This window comes from Linepithema humile, chromosome 1, assembly GCF_040581485.1.
Source record: "Linepithema humile isolate Giens D197 chromosome 1, Lhum_UNIL_v1.0, whole genome shotgun sequence".
NCBI lineage: Eukaryota > Metazoa > Arthropoda > Insecta > Hymenoptera > Formicidae > Linepithema > Linepithema humile.
Window position 1 is genome coordinate 19,943,533 of NC_090128.1, and position 14,742 is coordinate 19,958,274.

Genomic DNA, 14,742 nt, shown 5'->3' on the forward strand with positions numbered 1-14,742 from the left:
ATTTGAGAGGGAAGGTGTGAGGGGGGTGACGAACGAGGAGGGTGTGGTTAAATGAAAAAGAACAAAAGTTTAATTTATTAAAGACAACATTTTAATTTGATTGAATTTATAATTAGGATACAAAAACTTAATTCTTAATCGCATATATTAATAATTTTATTTATGTATTCTTTACAAGTGTGTGTGTGTATGTGTGTGTGTGTGTGAGTGTTTTATTTTTCCGGAGGGAGGACAGAAGAAATAATAAAATAAAGAGAAATGAACTGACTTACTCGTTGCAGAGTAGTTTCGGATCGCGTTGAATATGTTCGTTGAATATGTTCGGTGGTTCTGAGCAGGCGCCCCGTTGAGGGAAGGCGTTATATGAGCGTCGGACCCCTTTTTTGTAAACGCGTGGGCACCCTGCTGCGGGATGGTGTCGTCAGGGTGATGGGCCTTCTATCGTTACAGGATACTTTCGGATTGAGTTGAATGTGTACGGTGGTTTTGAGCAGGCGCCCCGTTGAGGGATGGTGTGTAGGCGTCGGACCCTTTTGTCAACGTGTGGGCACCCTGCTGCTGGATGGTGTCGTCAGGGTGATGAACCCTCTACTTGGTCGTGACAAAGTATCGACCTTTTTTATTTCGCGGCCAGAACTACTCGGAAAACTGTCTTAAGGACTTGGCAAAACTTGCTTGATAACTGAGTGACTAATTGGGTTTAATTGCGCTTGGAGCCACCAAAACACGGGTTTTTATACCCTTTCCTTGGGGTGGATCCATTTGGAAAATCTTAGGTTTTTGAAGCGGGGATCGAATAGGAATTAGCCTTGTGAGAAGATTTTTAATGTGGGGGAGGATGGCGTCATTTTTAACTAATAGGATTAGGTTTAGGTAATTAAGTTACTTGGAATGGGGGTAGGAAGAAAGGGGCCCTAACGAATAAGGAATAGCGTCGTTTCGGGTCCATATGCGATGGGGGTAGGTTTTTGAGGTGGCGTAACCCGGTTGGTGTTAATTAGTATAGGTGGGGTGCATCTCAGTGTCTTAAGATCTAGGTGGGCGTAGTCTTTAGACCGTACGACGGAATGAAGGGTGGTCTATAGAGGTGCTTGCCCCGATTCCCGGCTTTCGGATTGGAGGGTTGAGAATCGGTATATGAGTTCGCGAGGCCTTGGGTCACTGATCTAATAAATTTGATAGTTTACGACTGTCGCGTGGCCCTGGGGTCGCGTGGAGAGTGCGATTAATGCATCTCGGTTTCCCAGACCTACTGAACACGTGCACCGTATCAGGTGTCATGCCTTCTAGGCGTGCGACTGTGGTCATTACCCGATCGTCACTCGGTAAAATCCTATCTATTAGGGTTCCCGTAGGCAGAATCCAAGTATATGGCTAGCTAGTGCCAGTTTTTATTTCCTACTTTAAACATCTGGAGTCGACTAAAGACTCCGGTTACCGCAAGTTTTGACTTTTATGATTTTTCTGACGACGATAGGCACGCTGACCGACCAAGGTATTTTCAAATATCTATCCCCCTTGCTATTTTTCTCTGTGAGAAAGTTCGAGCTCATGGTGTCTCGTGAGAAAAACAGCTCTGGCGTTATAATATTCTTTAAAAGTTTTTTGTTGGTCCCGTGTTTACTAGGTCTGGTATTTAATAAAAAGAAAAGAATCGTGAAGTCTGATCAGGACGTAACATAATAATTATATAAAAAAATAATGTAGATTTATATATATGCATCGTTATTATTTTATACATATATAAAAACAATTAAAAAATTGTAATTGTAATTGTATAATATTTATATAATAAATAATATGCTAATTACACATATCATAGATATGACATTCTCTTCAGGTGCTGTAAATCATTTAAATCGTCACAGTTAAGATTGTTACTACTGCTGGTCGTGGTGCGTTTATAGAACCTTTGTCAAATCTGAACAGGATAAATCCATGAGAAATTTTAAAATATTTATTAGAAAGGCATATTACTTTTTAAATTTGCGATATGCACATAATACATATACATATATATTAAGCATGTCTCAAGAAAAATAAAAATTGCTAATATAATATCAAAGCTTACCGTTATTCTTTCTTTAACGTTGTGCACTTGTTGATGGCCCAGGCATATTAGTTTCTCCTTGTGGAGATTGTTCTATTATTAAAATATCAAAATGTTTTTCTAACATGTGATGATGTAAAGTTTCCACCCGACTAATTTTAATCATATCATCACACTCAAGACACTTTACATGATCTTTATCTTTATCAAGCTCTTGAATATGGTCCCACATAAAACTCGTTTGTAAACTTTATTCTAAATTTATATGTGTGTTATGTTTCTTATATAAATGTGTCTTCTATGCTGAAGTTCTGATCACATAACTGTGACGACAAATATTACATTGTATGCGCGACTTGTCAATTTTATTAAAATGCTGTCATTTCGAATGAGGTTTTTTACTCATATCTACATTTGGTTGCTTTTCCTGAAGTGGTGATATACACTGGTCATATATCGAGACATCAAAATAGTTGGATCAGAACGTGGACATAATTTACATTGTGCTTGAAAATTCTTCAATTCTTCAAAATATTTCCACTCCCATTTTTCTTGATCGTTTGGTGTAGACATTCTAACCGTCTTATGCAATAACAATATCAAATAACTAAGTAAAAAGAAAAAATAATAAACGAGGCAACATAAAATAATAAATTAAAATTTATAACAGTTTCTAATATAATATATTAATAAAACTTACCGCTGCTTTTTCTTTATCGTTGTATACTCTTTGATGGCCTAAACACATTGGTTTCTGTTTGTGTATTAGCGTTGTGGTGTCTTTCGCGTATGTACGTGTTTATATGGCCCGCAGGATTAAACTTTAAGATCAGACCACACTGTTTACAATGTGCGTAATAATCATCATGCTGCATATAATACTTTAATATGAAGCTCAAATGATGTGCCATCTTTTCTACAAGTTTTTTGTTGAGATAAATGTTTGATTAATGTTGTGATCGCATAATTGCATTCGTATAACTGTTCACGAAGATTGCACTGCCCGTGTGAATAACCATTCAAAATATTGAAATGCCAATAAACTTTTTCTATTTGTTTTAATATGTGCATGTGCGCTTTTCAAATGCGAATTAACTTTGCACTTTTGAAGATTATCATGATTGTAGATATTATAAAACATAGATGTTGAAAGAATTAATGTAGTAAAAGTTCGATATCAAATATCAAATAACTAAATACAAAGATATCGAATAACTAAGTACAAAGAAAAAAGAACGATTGAGGCAACATAAAATAATGCATTAAAGTTAATAAAAGTTTCTAATATATAAGTTTCTAATAATAAATCGAGCGAAATGTGTATTCTTCTTTTAGAAGTATTTTATGTTGAAATACTTATATGTCTGATTAAAATGTTGTCGTAACTACATTCGTGTAACTGTGCTTATAAATATTGCAATACATGTGCAAATTGCCAATTTTATCAACACACATTCATGTCCAATGAACTTTTCTATTTGTTTGTATACTCAAATGTGTACTTTTGAAATGGGCATTTATGTTGCTCTTATCGTAACCATATAAGTAGCTGTACACAATTTACATTTTGCATGGAAAAATACTTCAACTTTTTAAAATATTTCCACTCTTCTTCCATTCTTCTCGATTGTTTAATGTAAACATTTTTACTGTTTTATGTGACAGAATGCAAATAACTAACTAAGGGAAATTCGCAAACCTAGAAGTTCTGATCTCAATGAAACTTTGTACGCAAGTAGATGAGGTAAATATATAAATACAACAATTTTCTGTTTGTGCAAAAAACGATTTTTAAAAAATAAAACCATCTCTCATAGATTAAGATTTTTTATTTTTTTCAATATTGTATATCATAAACTATCTGAGATATCGAAAAATGTATTATATAAAAGTTTTATTGTTAAAACATCTTTATTTATTGTCGTATCGTGATTTTTATACAAAGAATTTCACTCAATGTATTAGTTTCGTATCTATGTTTATTTGTGATTATGTTATATTTCGTACAAATAATACTGTAGGCAGTGATGCGATATTTCCCACAGCGGTCCCGGCTCCGCTGCCTCACACAACCTTACAGAAGCGCTACGTCACGTATCCGTGTGAGCTCGGCCGTTCAACCAATGGAAGAGAGCGAACGCTCCCTTCCACCGAGCCGACACAACAGACGATAAATGCATGCTACTTGCATGTTAAAAGCAAGCGTTTCTGATTCAGAAAAGAAATTCTGAGGCGAGTGGCTGGAATATTAGAGATCACCTGTTCGAAACCTGTTTCGTGCAACTTTTTTTTCTTTTTTTCACATTTGTTTCTAACATAGTAAATTATTAGATAATATTTTTTTGCCCAAAAAAATAATATTTTCTATTTATTATTAATATTCGCATATATTAAACTAACAATTTTAGAAATAATACAGATCTGCTATTGTTAATAGAAAAATGAAGTTATTTTACAATGTTGCAACAAAGTGCTAATTTAACATATGCGAATATTTTTAATAAAGATAAAATAATTTTTTTTAGCCAAAAACATTATCTAATAATTTACTTAAAATAAATATCAAAAAAGGAAAAAAAGTTACAAAATCACAGTTCTCAAACACGAGATTTTTAATATTCTTGCCATTCGCCTTACTCGTTTAGCCATGCTTGTTATTTTACATTTATCAACATAAAAGATTACACGCCTGCAAAGCTTTTAATGATTTATTTTAAACTACTGCATATTAGCAAGAGTTACTGCAGTAACTACATATACATGTACTGTGGAGATTAGTGGAGGAACACAGTAGCATATTAAAACTGCAGTCAAATAGATGTAGATTGGTAATTTTATTAATACTATTAATAAGTAGTGGTCTTCCGCACCACCTTTGAGGTTCCACTTATGGCGCGTTCGATTTTTTTTAAGTGGATTGTCGCCTGGAGCCCTATTGTACCACTTTTTTTACACCTGTTATTTACAGGTTAAAATAATTTACAGTAGTTGACACTGTATTTTTGTATCTATATACTTACTGTACTTTGTATACTCACTGTACTTGTACTTTTGCGCGTTGCGCGTATATTGGCGAGTTGGGAAAATTACTTACTTTATAATTTTTTATAAATACAAAATATATTTTGTATTTATTATGCCTGCAATGCTATCAAGAGTAATGAGAAATACAAGGTGTCCCATTTTAAACAATCCACTCAAATATCTCAGAAACACCGAGTTAAATAATAAAATTTTTTAAATAAAAGTTGTAGGATTTGGAGAGGGAAAAATATAGGGATATTTGTTTGACCTTGGATGAAAGCGCTTCTGAGATTTGAAGGTCATTTTTATTTTTTTAAATGGAACCACTTTAATTTTTTTATATAAATCGATTTCTCATAATATTTGTCGTAAAAAGTTATAAAACTAGGATGGCCGAAAATTGAATGGTTTACAAGATATTTTATACTTTAATTTGACATAATTTTACATAAACTATAAAATATCTCGTTAAATATTCATTTTTCAATTATCTTACATCAACACTTTTATGCACAAAATAATGAGAGGAATCAATTGGTATAAAAAAAACACATAGTTGTCTTTAAGAAAAAATCTAGCAGAGCTATATTTAAGCTATATTTAGCAGATATGATATAATATACTTTCTTCTTAAATATATATACTTTTTTCTTAAAGTCAACTATGTATTTTTTTACACCAATTGATTCCTCTCATTATTTTGTGCATAAAAGTGTTGATGTAAGATAATTGAAAAATGAATATTTAACGAGATATTTTATAGTTTATGTAAAATTATGTCAAATTAAAGTATAAAATATCTTGTAAACCATTCAATTTTCGGCCATCCTAGTTTTATAACTTTTTACGACAAATATTATGAGAAATCGATTTATATAAAAAAATTAAAGTGGTTCCATTTAAAAAAATAAAAATGACCTTCAAATCTCAGAAGCGCTTTCATCCAAGGTCAAACAAATATCCCTATATTTTTTCCCTCTCCAAATCCTACAACTTTTATTTAAAAAATTTTATTATTTAACTCGGTGTTTCTGAGATATTTGAGTGGATTGTTTAAAATGGGACACCTTGTATTTCTCATTACTCTTGATAGCATTGCAGGCATAATAAATACAAAATATATTTTGTATTTATAAAAAATTATAAAGTAAGTAATTTTCCCAACTCGCCAATATACGCGCAACGCGCAAAAGTACAAGTACAGTGAGTATACAAAGTACAGTAAGTATATAGATACAAAAATACAGTGTCAACTACTGTAAATTATTTTAACCTGTAAATAACAGGTGTAAAAAAAAGTGGTACAATAGGGCTCCAGGCGACAATCCACTTAAAAAAAAATCGAACGCGCCATAAGTGGAACCTCAAAGGTGGTGCGGAAGACCACTACTTATTAATAGTATTAATAAAATTACCAACCTACATCTATTTGACTGCAGTTTTAATATGCTACTGTGTTCCTCCACTAATCTCCACAGTACATGTATATGTAGTTACTGCAGTAACTCTTGCTAATATGCAGTAGTTTAAAATAAATCATTAAAAGCTTTGCAGGCGTGTAATCTTTTATGTTGATAAATGTAAAATAACAAGCATGGCTAAACGAGTAAGGCGAATGGCAAGAATATTAAAAATCTCGTGTTTGAGAACTGTGATTTTGTAACTTTTTTTCCTTTTTTGATATTTATTTTAAGTAAATTATTAGATAATGTTTTTGGCTAAAAAAAATTATTTTATCTTTATTAAAAATATTCGCATATGTTAAATTAGCACTTTGTTGCAACATTGTAAAATAACTTCATTTTTCTATTAACAATAGCAGATCTGTATTATTTCTAAAATTGTTAGTTTAATATATGCGAATATTAATAATAAATAGAAAATATTATTTTTTTGGGCAAAAAAATATTATCTAATAATTTACTATGTTAGAAACAAATGTGAAAAAAAGAAAAAAAAGTTGCACGAAACAGGTTTCGAACAGGTGATCTCTAATATTCCAGCCACTCGCCTCAGAATTTCTTTTCTGAATCAGAAACGCTTGCTTTTAACATGCAAGTAGCATGCATTTATCGTCTGTTGTGTCGGCTCGGTGGAAGGGAGCGTTCGCTCTCTTCCATTGGTTGAACGGCCGAGCTCACACGGATACGTGACGTAGCGCTTCTGTAAGGTTGTGTGAGGCAGCGGAGCCGGGACCGCTGTGGGAAATATCGCATCACTGACTGTAGGTTTCAGAGGATTTGGCCTCGTATGTATCTCGGCTTGTTATAAAGTCGCGATATTATATAGATCTGAGCTTCGTGAATTAATCTCGCTGCTTATATAGCATCTTGCGGTGGTAGAAGGGAACCAATCAAAAGAAATACATTTTAAGTAACCAATCTAAATGGTCATAATCTTATGTGACGCGGTTATCGGCTAACGCCGGACATGTTGGTTGTTTGTTATCTTAGGTCGGCGAAGCCTTTGTCGCATGCCGACTGAAGTCGGCGAAACCTTTTTCGTGGGCCCACGCGTGTTTTTATCGCAACTGATATTTAATGTCGCAACATTTATTGCAACCAGTAACATTAAAAGAAATAATTTTTCTTTAATTTTATCCTATAATAAATTATTGTAATAAATATATATTTGTGTTATTAGTAATATTGGTCTTCATGCATTATAGAGAATGCTATCGAAATACAATACGTGTGAAAGCTTCTATCGACATCACGGCGTTAGCTGTAGAACAGATGGCGCGAAACATTGTCGTGTTTCTTGATACAAACTCTGCTACCCATAACACGATTCTTAAATTATTGCAATTGTACAAATAAATAAATATCCTTATATTAGCATATGTAGACTACAAATATTTTTCAATTATGTTATAAGGTAAAAAATATTCTTCCATTCAGGATGTCTGGAAGAAATTACAAAACATTTCGTGAGCTGATAAGGCGCAATAAACTGAACAAGAAAATCCTTTGCAATTTTCGCAATAATCATTCAGATAATAATTAAAAAAGATTGGCAAATAAATACGTATTTCGCGTGACCGTAGGATGTACGCTCTAGGCGTGACAGCGGCAAGTGTCGCTATGACAATAAAAAGTTTAAACGCTCGTAGAAGTAACATGTGAACAGCGAGCAGGCAGAAACTTTACTTCCAGCATTTCAATATAATGGGCTATTTATACATGCAATTTTTGTGCACACAGTTATACAAACGCAGTTGCGACGACGACATTAATCAAACATTTATCTCAATATAAAATATTTTTAAAAAAAGAAAACAAATCTCGTTTGAGATTCAGGTAAGTATATGAAAACATATCATACAGCATGATGATGATTACGCGCAGATAAGAGCGTGGTTGGATCTTATAGCTTAGCTTCTCGAATAACCTAACAAGCACATATTCGTACAACATTTAGACAGGCAGTAAGCAATAGAACGTAGGCAGTAAAACAACACGACTCAAATACACAAAGAGAAACCAATGTGCCTAAGTCATCAATAAATAAATAACGATAAAAAAAAGCAACGGTAAGTTTTATTAATATTTTTATATTAACAATTTTTATTAATATTATTATATTATTTCATATTTCCTCGTTCGATCTTTTTTTCTTCGTACTTATTCGATATTACTATTGCATAAGACGACCGAAATGTCTACACAATACTATCAAGAAGAATGGGAGTTCAAATATTTTAGAAAGTTAAAGTACTTTCAAGCACAATGTGCATTGTGTCCACGTTCTGTTTCAACCATTTGTATGTACCGAAATATGCTAAGTGTGAATGAACATTTTAAAAAAAACCCACATGACAAAAAACTTCATCCGAAATGGCAGCATTTTACTAAAATTGACGATTCGTGCATGAAATGTAATATTTGTGGTCACATTTATGCGATCGAATCTCTAATCACACAATTAAAGACACATTTATCTAAGAAACATAGTATACATATAATCTTAGAATTAAATTTTGAACAAACGAGTTTTATATGGAACCATATTAAAGAGCTTGAAATAGACAAAAATCATGTAAGGTGTCTTGAGTGTAATGATATGATTAAAATTAGTCGTGTGAAAACTTTAAATAAACACATGTTAGATAAACATACTTATATTTGGTTCAAAGAACAATTGCCACAATACCAATATGTCTGAGCCATCAACTAGTTCTCAATGTTAAAAAAGAAATGGTAAGCTTTAATATTATATTAGAGATTTTTACTTTTCTTCAGTCTTGCTTAATATACATTTATATGTATTATGTGCATACCACAAATATAAAAATTAATATGCCTTTCTAATAACTATTTTAAATCTTTTCATAGATTTATCCTGTCCAAACAAAGGTTCTATATTCAAGTACCACGACCAGCAGTAGTAACAATCTTGACTTAGGCGATTTAAATGATTTGCGGTATCTAAAGAGACTTCCATATCTATAACATGTCTAATTAGTATATTATTTATTATATATCATACAATTACATTATATATATTTAGGAGAATTTTCAAGGACAGTGTAAATTGTGTCCACGTTCTGATCCATCCTGTTTTGATGTATCGAGATATGACCAAGTGGGACATTACTTAGAGAAGAAGCACCGAAATATTGTATATACGTGAGTAAAAAATTTCATCCAAAATGGCTGCATTTCAATGAAGTTGACGATTCGCGAATATAATGTAATATATTTATCGTTACAGTTTTGCGATCTCAACTATTGCAATTGGGAAAAACATTTAGATAAGAAACATAATATACATATAAATTTAAAAAAAAAATGTACAAAGAGTTTTATATGGAACCATATTCAAGAGTTTGATAAATATAAAGATCAGGTGAAGTGTCTTGAGTGTAATGATATAATTAAAATTTCGCGTTCGAATTTATTAAGTAATCACATAATTCATAAACATTCAAATGCGGAAAAAGAACGATATCCACAAGGAGAAACCAATATGCCTGGACCATCAACAAGAAGAACTCAACATTAAAGAAAAAACAACGTAAGCTTTAATATATTAGAAATTTTTACTTTTTTTGAGTCATTCGTAATATATATTTATTATGTACATACCACAAATAAAAAAATTATTATGCTTTTCTAATAAATAATTTAAAATTTCTCATAGATTTATCTTACCCAGATTTGATAAAGATTCTACATTTAAGTACCACGACTAGCATCAATCTTGACTATGGCGATTTGAATGATTTGAGAAATCTGAAGAAACTGCCATATCTATGACATGTGTAATTAGCATATTATTTATTATATACCATGCAATAACATTATATATATATATATACATAGTATAATAACGTATATATAAATTATATTATAGTAATAAAAAAAAATACATATTATGTATATTTCTTATTACTTTCATATATATAAAAACTAATAACGATGTACATATAAGTCACATTATTTTTTATATAATAATTACACAAGTGTATTCAAATATCTGTGTCTATAATGTAAATCGATTTAACGAACAATGTACTTTCTGCAAACATGCATATAATTTTATAGCTAATTATTAACCAAAAGTGCCAAATAATCGAATCTCATTTAATTTTATAATGTTCTTGTATTTATATATCTTCATTATTTTACATACTTTATGTAATTTAAATTTGAATTATAACTTTTGTGGAGATGCTCAAAATGTTATATGAAAGTGAATATATGTTATTTTAGATTTTTGGTTACTACTAATTTTAAAATTATTGTGTGATTAATTGACTGTAACCAAGTGCAAAACTGACAAATTAATATTAATATGATAGCTAGTGATGCGATATCTACTACCGGGCTCGCGGCTCTCGAGCCCCAACACAAGTAAGAAGCGCTTACGTCACGCGTCTGTGTGCGCTCGGCCGTTCGGCTATAGAGAGAGAGCGGACGTCTCTGTCTTGCTACCATCGAGCCGACGTAAACACATTGCGGACGGCAAATGCTCAGAAACAAGCGCTTTTAATCGAGTAAGGCGAGTGCCTAGCGGATTCGAAGTCCCGTATTCGAGACTTGATTTTCGCAACTTTTTTTTTTCTTTTTTCCACATTTGTTTCTAACAGTGTAAGTTAGTTAATAATGTTTTTTTGGCTAAAAAATATTATTTCGTATATTAATAATATATTTGCATATGTTAAACTAATAACTAATTATTTTAAAAAGAATACTAATTTGCTATTATAAATAGAAAAATGAAGTCATTTTACAACATACATATTGCAACAAAGTGCAATTAACATGTGCAATTATTGTTAATAAATATAAAATAATATTTTTTAGCCAAAAGCATTATCTAATGATTCACTTGATGGTACAGTGCTAGAAACAAATATCGAAAAAAAAAAAAAATGTTACAAAAGCAATTTTCAAATACAAGATTTACAATATTCTTGCCACTCGCCTTAATCGATTAGCCACGCTTGCTTCTTAACATTTATCTCTATCGAAAGATTACACACCTGGAAAATTTTTAACTATTTATTTTAAATTACTGCATATTAGCAAAAGTTACTGTACTGTGGAGATTAGTGGAGAAACGGTAACATACAATGCAGTCAAATACATCTTACAAATGCAGTCAAATAGATCGAAGATTTATTGCACTCTTGTTAGCATGTTAAAGTATGTGTAGCGTATTATTAGTTCATTAGTAATTTTAAGTGTTATTAATAGTGGTCTTCCACACCACCTTTGAGGTTCCACTAACTAGGCGCGTTTGATTTTTTTTAAGTGGACCGTCGCCTGGAGCCCTATCGTACCACTTTTTTAAAATTGAAATTCAAGATAAAAGTAATTATTATTGTTTTGATGTTGATGGACCATCATCTGCAATATGTAACGTTATATTTTTTTTTATTTTCCTAGGACTACTGGCGTACAGTGTCTTTGCCGACATCAAAGACAAATGCCTCTCATTAATGTCTATATTTAGCACTGTTTCCTTACGCGATTTTAATGCTGATTTTAAAACACAAAGAGCGTTAACATTGGTGACCGAAAGTTTGTTGCGTTTTTTGGTTTTTAAATCAGATAAAACTGAAAACATCCTTTCAGGATCTGCATTAGAATTAGGCAGTGTTTGAATAGCATTCACCAAAGATTTCATATTAGGATATTTTATAGTGTTGTTACTTCGTAAAATTTTTTTCCACATATCATCAAAATTTAAATTAGAAAAATTTATTTTGTCTGTCTCAGTAAAATCTTCATGTAATTTCAACCATTCTTCCCGCAAACCGTTTTCGTCAAATCCGCCTATAGTTTTGGCAATAAAAGAAACATCGTTAAATGATATTTCTCTATCATTATCTGATAAAGCTACATTTGCTTCTAAAACTGTCAATGTGGACAAAAATTTGTCATTAATTGGTAATCTTTTACTAATTTCTTCAGCAGCGGTGACGTAAAATTGTAAACAATTTTCTCGTACATTTGTAATTATGTTACATTTGTAATCGTACATCGTGTCTGTAGATCCTTCTTTTATTAATTTATCGAGATATTCCTCGCATTCGGATCCCAAATTTATTTCTTGTAAAGATTTTTGATTCTCTTTTTCAGAAAATTTAATATTAGTACATACGGTTTTCAATAATTCTGGCTTCAAAAAGTATTTGCATATTGTTGTTAAAAATTTTACTGACTTTGGTTGCAATAAATGAATTCTTGTTTCTGTTGCTTGGAAAAATGCATTAAATGAATTAAAATAATCTAAAATATGCTCTAAAAATAAAAAATATGCTTTTACATCGTAACTTCCCATTACAGACATTAAATCTTTTGCAGACTTTGATTTGTCTGCCAACGCCATATCAGTGAGAAAAAGCTTGATAGCATCCCAAGATTCAAGAATTCTTTCAACACATGAATGGCGAGAAAGCCATCGCGTATGAGACAATTTTAAAATGTTGTGACTTGTTTCCAAAAAGCAATCACTAAAGTCTCTATAAATAGCTGAACGCTTAGGACTACTATTAATATAATTTGAAATTTTTTTCAAAAATTCTTCGCAATACTTTGGTATTTTTGCACATGCAGAATGTGCAATCAATGCAGCAGAATGGCATGGACACGCAAATGTTAGTAAATGTTTACAAGTTTCTTCTAATTTTCTTTTAAATGACATATATTTTCCTACCATAACAGGCGCATTGTCACATGATAAAGCAATAATATTTGTAAATGGAATCTGTAATCTCCACATCTCATTTTGAAATGCATGAAATATTTTGTCCGCACTGCTACTTTTCGCGTCAATATTAATTAATTTTACTAATTGCGTGCGAATATCTAATGTTTCAGAATCAACAAATCGAACAAGAAACGTCATCCACTTTTCATTAGAAATATCAGACGTTTCGTCTATAAAAATAGAAAATTTGGTATTTCGAATGCTTTCAACCACACGATCTGTTTCTATTGGGCATAGTACATTTGAAATAATGTTTGTACATTTCTTTCGGCTCATACTCATTTTTTGTAATACGTCCGAATCCTTTCCTATCTCTTGGAAAAAATTGAGAATATCTTTCGCAGTTTGGAAAGGAATATTTCTATCTGCGATCAACGCTGCATATCGAATTTCTGCCAATTTCCTTCGCTCTTTAAGTGAAATCGATTCCTCTATCATATCGACATCTTCGTCTGTTTCTTGTTGTTTGTTTTGTTCCACGTGTTTTTTAGAAAATGCGTGACGATATACGTTATATAAATCTCCAATAAATGATTTGTTGCAAAATGTGCAAAAAAATGCACGCTTGTCATTTGACACTTCGCGTAACCATGGCTTAAATAATGCTATATCCAACCATTCTTTTTGAAATTTAATGTCATATTTTGAAATTTTGGTTCTTGGACTTATATCGTCATCTGATATATTTTGTTTCATCTTGTCCTTATGACTCGCAGAATTTGCATGTCTTGCAACATGCAATGAATAGCAAGACATTTCTTTATTGCATCCCAGCAAACACCAAGTTACAGTTATATAATTGTTAGTTGTAATTTCCCACTCAATAATATAATTGTTATATAACACGTGTATTATATAACAGTTATATTGTTGAGTGGGAAATTACAACTAACAATTATATAACTGTAACTTGGTGTTTGCTGGGATATAATACAATAAAAAAGACTTTCGTCCGATAATACTTTACGAATCCAAGGTTTGAAACGATCATCTTGAAGCCAAGATTCCAAAAAACTTCGTTTACGTGTATTTTTTGCCTTGTCACTTATTTTTATAGTAAAAAATAGAAGTTAGAGAATAATATAGAATAATTTGAAATGCACGATCGCAGTCGGAATCCCTGCAATACGAGTTAACTGTCTGAACACGAAAATATTACAAATGCATATAAAATATAAAATATAAATAAAATATTTACTTGCAAGTATAAAGTAACAGAACTTTAAGACTCCAGTTTCGTTTGCCAATGCGCCAATAATTAAAAAACTATATAATAATAAAACATTTTAAAAAATATAATAAAAGAAAAAAGAAATATAATTTATATCTCACTAGTTACGGCTATAGTATCTTCTTCAAACAGCAACACGCAGCGAAACAATGTCTCGTAAAATATTAAATTATGCGAAGTCTCGTCCGGATGGATGAATAATTGTAGTAGCGCTCTC

General features: G+C 31.5%; 1 long non-coding RNA gene across 4 annotated transcripts; it reads left to right on the forward strand.

Annotated features, from left to right (window-relative positions):
* The first annotated feature begins 6,410 nt into the window (after window positions 1–6,410).
* On the forward strand, window positions 6,411–12,956 carry LOC136999710 (uncharacterized). Of its 4 annotated transcripts, none has more exons than XR_010890030.1 (4): window positions 6,411–8,606; window positions 8,723–9,702; window positions 9,788–10,090; window positions 10,217–12,956. It is a non-coding gene; the product is annotated as an uncharacterized lncRNA (long non-coding RNA). The 4 variants fall into 4 exon arrangements; XR_010890032.1 differs by having other exon boundaries at window positions 8,723–9,497; window positions 9,584–9,702; window positions 9,788–12,956; XR_010890031.1 differs by having other exon boundaries at window positions 8,723–9,273; window positions 9,409–9,702; window positions 9,788–12,956.
* Window positions 12,957–14,742: the final 1,786 nt, after the last annotated feature.